Here is a 7,635-nt window from a genome sequence, read left to right as displayed (position 1 = left end):
CACAAGGTAACAAAAGGCTGAGTACAATAGGCATCCATCCCACATGACATTCTAAAATAATGCAATTTAATAGAAAGCAGGAGATTTATAAAATAGGCTCAACATGATCAATGCTGTATGTATGACTTGCCTTCTCTTGAACTAACAGAAACTTCGCGACCATTTCAAAATAAACGGGAGCGTCGGAACCACCGGAATCTAAACAACAAAGAAAGTATACAACAATTCATACAATAAGTCTACCAAAACAGCAAAAGAAACCAATTTTAATGGATTCTAGAAATTTTAACGAATTCACTGCAACTTGAATGGGTTAAAATGGAGCTCAGATGAATTATATATGAATTTTAGAACATGAGCTGTGTAATTACTATTAACCGAAAAACCTTAGTCAATTATTACACATTAATGCCCAAAGGCGAATTAAATTAATGAAAATATAACACTGGTAAACAAGTCTCACGGGTTAGCGACTCAACGAGTCAACCTACCGTGACACGGGACTACTTAAACGGTCAACTGAACCGGCGAACGGAACTGGCGGCTCATAATGACTCCGAACTACTCAATGAACGGGACTACATCTATACTACGTGCGAACGAACGGTTAGTGGCTAGCGACGGTGGTGCGGCACAGCCGGCAATGCGGCTGCGACGCGGTGGCAGTGCGGTGGCGGTGCACAGGAGCAGCGTGGCAAGCTGCGGCGCACAGCAGCGCGGCAAGCGGCGGCAAAGGGGTTGGCGTTTACGACGAACCACGAACGGGGAGAGTGAGCCGGGGATGGTTCTCGACCAAAGGAGGGAGAGGAAAAAATTATTAATTCAATTCCTGGCATTTTAACTTAACATTATTACTTTATCTGCTCTGAATATTCCTCTGAATGTCCTGTTAATGATTTAAAGCAAAGAGAATTAAAAAAAAATTCTCCCTGACAATTCCGATTATAAAACGCATTGTTAATTATGGTTTCCTTCTAGTTAACAGAGTATTTTCTATAGACAATTTAGCAATGATTTAAATTCAAGTATAATTGCTGATCTCTATTTCTTTAACACAAGAATGTATACTTATACTCCTTCCTCGTGCATCGTCCCGTCGATCACGGCCAGTGAAGTTGTACCAAGTTGTACACGTTGTCTTCAACCGACTGGACGGCCCCTGCAATTTGCAATAATGCATATGATTCATTTGACTTGACAAACCCAATCTATGGCATGGTTCGGCTAAAATTGACCAACATATACCAACCAAATACACACCATTTGCTCGTCGGTTCGGCTACTAACCACTCTGGATATATGCAGTCGTCAGGCTACTATACAGTGTACAGGAGAGCTCAGCAAGCAAAGCACTTGACTCTCTTTTCCCAGGCGTTTTTCAGTTTCACGTAGCTGCAGGTGCTGGTTTAATTTTTATTTCATCTTTTTTTTTTCAGTAAGAGATAACAGAGCACAGATCGAGGGAATAATCAGCGCGCCGCGCGGCGAGCAATGCCATGCGCGGCGCCCATGACCACACCATCCACGTGCGCAGCGTGAACTAACTCCACACTGTACGTGGAGAGATCTTATCAAAGGTAGGCGCCATGCACGTGGTGCCTTCCTCTGCAGGATCAACAGGTTCGGGAGCGGGAGAATATCCTCGTTTCCTCCAGTGGCACATGCGCGAGCAAAAGCGCCGCTAGCTCGAGCAGTTCCCCGAGTCATCTTCTCACGCACGCGCGTCGACCGGATGGTGGGTCGCTAGCTAGATCGATCCATCTTGAACCTGCAGCGTAGCGGGAAGCGAGGTCAGATGTGAATATGTGATGTCGCCATCTACCATGCTTGGCGCTCGTGTAGGTCTGATGCACGAGTGTTCGCGGTCACCGGCGCGAGCGAACGAGAAACTATAAAAATCGTCGTGCACTTTCGTGGAAGTCGCAGCCCAGTTAGAAGAAAAGCCTAATTGCCTTCTTGGTTTCTTTGTTGATATGGGCCAGCCCACGATCATTTGCTCTATGGAATAAGTTCATCGGAGGTCCCTCAACTTAACTACGAGATTTCTTGAGATCCCTTAACCACAAAACCATAAATGTGTACCCCTAAACGCATACAAACCGTGCACTCAATATCCTATGGTAGTATATATGGGTGGTTTCGGTGACGTGGCATCCTAGTCAACAAAAAAATAAAAATAAAAAAGTACGTGGGGCCCACATGTCAGCTGCACATCTTTTTTCTTCTCCTTCTCTTCTCTTCTTCAGTGAGGGAGGCCAGAGACGGGCGGAGCGGCGATGGGTGAGCGCGGATGCTGGCGGCGGGTGGAGAGCCGGTAGGCGGCGAGAGAGCGCAGCAGCGGTCGGCGGATGGCGAGCAAAGCGGTTTGAGAGGGAGGGGGAGACGGCCGGCGAGCCCGTCCGAGCTTGCCCGGCCTACGCGCGAGGGAAGCAGACGGCGACCAAGAAACCATCTTCTCCATCCTCTACCTCTTCCCCTTCTCCTGCCGGTGTTGCCGCTAGCATCGTCGGCCACCCACGGGGGCACGGCGGTGGTGGCAGCCAAGCATGGGGGAGCTCCCCGAAACGGACCTCGACTTCGGGAGGCTTGTCGACGAAGAGGAGGAGCACGACGAGGACGGGGTTGCGGTCGGGGTGGCTGTGCACCACGCGGCGCCAGCGGCGGACTGCCATGGCCTGTGGCGATTCTTGGAGATGTGGTCCACCGCCGCCACGCTCGCCCCCCGCTACTCTGCCGCCGCTGCGCTCGCCCGCTGTCCGCTCCGCCCGCAGCCCACGCCGCTTCGCTGCCGCGCTCGCCCACCACTGCTCTGCCCGTCGCCGCGCTCGACCACCGCCGCTCCGCTCCCACGCTCGCCCACCGTCGCTTCGCCCGCCACCCGCCGACCGCTGCCACGCTCGCCCATCACCGCTCCACCGGTTGCCGGCCTCCCTCACTGAAGAAGAGAAGAGAGAAGAGAGAAAGAGAAGAGAAGGAGAAAGATGTGCAGCTGACATGTGGGCCCCACATACATTTTTTAATTTTTTTTGCTGACTAGAATGCCACATCAGCGAAACCACCCATATATACTGCCATAGGACCTTGAGGGCATGGTTTGTGTGAATTTAGGGGTACACATTTCTAGTTTTGTGGTTAAGGGACTAAAAAAAAATCTCGCTCTTAAGTTGAGGGACCTTCGGTAAACTTATTCCTTGCTCTATTCATGTCACTCGCAAGTCCGAACTATGTGAGGCTTTTTTTTTTTTTTGCTTCGAAGGCTCAGTCAATAACGATTTTTAGCCCGAAGACTTACATTTCTATTTTCCCTTTAAATTTATGAGGTGCGGTAAGTAGGAATGGGAAAAAAATTATACATAGAAACTTTATATGGATACAACTTTATACATTGAAAGTTTACACTTTATACACATAAAATTTATAAGTAGATATTTTATACATAGATACTTTATACACATAAACTTTATACAGAAAAAAATCTTTGCATAGAAATGTACTACCTAAAAATCATTAGGTAATAGAAACTTTTTACAAATTAGTTTAAAACAAATTTGCATCCAAAAGAAGCACAAAACATCTGGATGGGCCATGAGCCTGTGAGGCCCATGTAGCTGGAGCAACGTGCCGCAACAATTTCCGAATGGAATAAGTTCATCTGGTCTCTAAACTTGTCAACAAATCCGATTTTCGTCCTTCAACCCAAAAACCAGATACAACGGCTCCCTCAATTGTCAAAACTGGTGCAACATAAGTCCCAAGGTGGTTTGGAAGGCCATTTTGGTCAATGTGGCGCCTACGTGGTTCCTTTGACAAGGTATTCGTCCCACGTGGCATTAATGTGGCGCTTACATGGCAATTCGATCCCAAAAAAATAATAAAAACCGTGGACCCACATGTCAGCTACACACACAAAATAATTAAAAAATAGTGGGGCTCACGTGGGCCCCAAATGTCATAATCACTCCTCCCTCTTCGTCCTCCTCTCTCCCCCCATCTCCCCTCTCTCCAATCTTCATCTCTCTCCCATTTTTGCACGTGATATTGTAGATTGAAGGTGCTTAAAATTAGCCCATCATTATCTCCGTGCACTTGCCCGCGCATTGCGCCTCCATGCTCGGGATCCGCTTCTACATGCACAACTTGACGCACTCACATATGTAGTTCTGCCATGCCTACGCCGCCGGCAACATCGCCGCCATGGCAACCACCACTACCACCACAAATGTTGCAGCAACTGGGGTTCCCGATATTTCAATGAGGGAGAGGATAACTTCGATTTGGGGGAGGAAATGATGTTAGCGGTCTGACTACAACTACCATAGGGGTGCTACGTCTTAGCAACCGGTACACCAACTCCACTCCATTGTCATTCTTGTCGTGTCAAGAACAACATTGAACCTGCAAGCAATAAAATAACAAGCAAGAACAAATTGATAAGGAAAGAACTCACGGCACTTGTCAATTGATGAAATTGAAATACATGAATGTGGGGTTCTAAATATAGGTATACGGGTGGTCTAGCCGACACATGCGAGTACAAGGAAGTAGCTGAAGCTAAACTTACATATAAACAAAACCTATGTTACAAAGGTGATTGCTAAGGGTTTATATAGGTGGATGACCAGGAGGGGGTGGTAGGGAGCAAACCCTAGTCTTTGTGGACCCCTAATAGGCTATGTGAATACAAGGTCTAAGCCCAAATTTCTGGTCCGAATATTATTTTTATTATTCTAGGCAACTCCACTCGAATTTGATGGTGAGGCTAGGCTCATTTGATTAGTCGATGATATATTTCCAATGAGTTCTCTTGAGGCCAAAATGAAGCTCATATGCAAATTTAGCGGCCGTTTGAAACTATCGATGTTGCTGGTGAACAAATTGGATTCCCAGAAATTGCGTGGCATGATCTTGGTGTCTTCATGTTGATGTATGATGCGAACAATGGTTCTATCTATAGTAGGCATGGTCACATTAACTTATGCAAGTGCCCCATCTTCGTTGTCATTGTCATCGCTGTAGTCCGTCTCACCATCTCTACTAGTGTTTGATCAACCGGCCAGCGAACCTATTGCTAGTTAATTTGGCGAGGTTTCATGCAGTTTAGTTTCTCTGGTGCTAACTTAAGTTTTCCATCCGAATTAACAAGCACCTCCTTCCGTCGGTGCACACACATGCGCGACGCAGTAGCAGCGGTGCAACGGACGGAGCCACCGGAAGGAGATAGAGGAGAGGGAGAAGAGGAGAAAGTTGCTGACATGTGGGTCCCACCAGCTAAGTTAATGAGTCAATTGTAGTCAAACTGCCACATCAGCAGAAATCGCTTCGAAAACCACCCGATTTGCACTGGTTTTCAAAGATGAGGAAGATGTTATACCCAATTTTACAGTTGAGAGAGGTGACTCAATCATGAGCAAGACATGAGGTAGGCAAAACAGACTTATTTCTAAGCTCAAACGAATAAACCAGGACCATTAGCCCATGCCTTGTCCGGCCCATCTCATGAGAGATCGTCCTCATATATAACAACGCTCCACCATCCTCCTCTTCGAACCCTAGCGCCGGCGCCTCCACTTCCCTGCATCCTCATCCCCTCACGTTCCACTGCTCAGGTACATCTCGTCTTCGCCTCCGATACGCCAACCCATCTTCTCCGTGCTTGCCAGTTTCCCGATCTGTCTCTTCGGCTTGAATCTCACGGCAAGGCAAGTCTAGGGTAGAGGAAGGGAAGATGTACACTGCGAGGAAGAAGATCCAGAAGGAGAAGGGCCTATAGCCCTCCGAGTTCGAGGACTCCGTCACTCAGGTGAGAGCACATTCTCCATTGTCTCTCCCCCCTTGCAGTGGCGTCACGCTGCTATATTTCATTTGTTTGTTCTCTAGAGCTCGTATGTGTTTGGATTAGCCAAAGTGTTGTCTTCTTATGGCTGGCTGCTGCTATCATGTGGGCTTTTTCTTTGACCTCGAGAATGGAAACCATTAGCTCAAGAGCGAGCTCAAGGACATCTACATCCACAATGCAGTGTGAGTGGCCATTCTCTGCCTCCCGATTGATTGATCTTGTGAGCAGCATGCTTTTTGATGGCTAGTGGATGTGTGTGACATGGCTGCGGATGTATATGAAATGGCCACGGATGTATGTGTGCAGCCAGATGGATGTTGCTGCGAATTGGAAGGTGGTAGTGATCCATGTGTTGTACCATCTGTGCAAGGCATTCAAGAAAATCCATGTTAGGCTTGTCAAGGAGCTTGAGAAGAAGTTCAGTGGCAAGGTGAATTGCGTGTTCTTAGTTGCCTACTTGTTTACATAGCTTGCATGCTAGTATTTTGATAATGTCTAGTGTTGTCTATCAGACTGCAAAATCTATAGCTTGTGTTGTGCATTGTTTAACTGGTAACATAAATGTTGTCGGTCTGACTAAATATACAATGTTTCCCTTTAGCGCTAAATATGCCATATAGCAATGTTAGTATATAACACCCAACATCTTGGAGAACATGGCACCAAGTCTTGAGCAACATTTTAGTTTCATTCATGAAACATGCCTTCAGCTACAACCAAGGCATTTGGCATTCTTGTACTAGTATAGTGTTGTTAGTGTCCATATGGACTCTGAAATGTCTTATGTGCTCGTTATGAGGCTTGTGGTAGCCTTTAGTTACTATGAGGATATCATCAAAATTGTTGTAAAGAGAGCTTTAAAATAGATAGTTATTTCTGTTAATTCACAAAATCCTAGCTTATCGTTTTTTTACATCCATTTTTGAGTGAAGGATTTGTCAATTCATGCTAAGCTTATATGACCTTGGTTCCAGATAGTTGTTTGAACCATTCTTTGATGAATTTCACTATTAGTTGGAAAATTTGTATTGATAGTGTGTGTTCACTTCAATAGGATGTGGTCTTTGATGCAACAAGGAGGATTGTGAGGCCTCTCAATAAGGGTTCAGCTGTTCATCATCCTCGTACAAGAACTTTGATTACTGTTCATGATGGAATCTTGGAGGATGTAGTCTCCCAGCTGAGATTGTTGGGAAGTATATCAGATATCGCCTAGATGGTGCAAGGTCATCAATGTAGATGCTACAACTTTCTATAATGTCTCTTTTAATCATCATTTTAATACTTTATTGTGCTGATCTGTCACTGCATCTGCAGTAGTCTACTAGCTAAATTATTGTCTCTGATATACAACCACTGAAATGATGTACCACAATTTCATTATCCAAGTTGTTGTTTACCTCACATGGATACAATCAGCTCACTGTAACTAATCCAGCAATATGTCACTGCATTCTATTTGCTACTTTAGCAGAGTAGTATTGATCCACTTGTTGTGATCTGTTTTTCCGATCTTCTTGGATCCAAAGGAGCGCAACAATATCGAATACAAGCTGGAGACCTTCTTTGCAGTCTACCGTAGGCTTTGTGGGAAAGATGTTGCCTTTGAGTACCCCGTGAACGAAAGTGCTTGAAGATGATTGCTTAGATTGCTCCCCTATGTATTCCAGAAAGTTTTGATGCCAAACATTTTAGTTGGGTATTTGCTACTTGGGACAACAATATTAAAGTTTTGGGCATTTGAATTATAGACATTTGCTCAGCTTGGTTAACTTGTTTAAATCCTTCGTTTATTATAG

At 45.6% G+C, this 7,635-nt stretch overlaps 1 pseudogene; it reads left to right on the top strand.

Annotated features, from left to right (window-relative positions):
- The first annotated feature begins 5,725 nt into the window (after window positions 1-5,725).
- On the top strand, window positions 5,726-7,470 carry LOC4329180 (small ribosomal subunit protein eS7-like; annotated as a pseudogene).
- The last annotated feature ends 165 nt before the right edge of the window (window positions 7,471-7,635 follow it).

This window comes from Oryza sativa, chromosome 2, assembly GCF_034140825.1.
Source record: "Oryza sativa Japonica Group chromosome 2, ASM3414082v1".
In the NCBI taxonomy this organism is placed as follows: Eukaryota; Viridiplantae; Streptophyta; class Magnoliopsida; order Poales; family Poaceae; genus Oryza; species Oryza sativa.
Note: the sequence above shows the minus strand (reverse complement) of the source record. Positions and strands in the feature narration are given on the sequence as shown.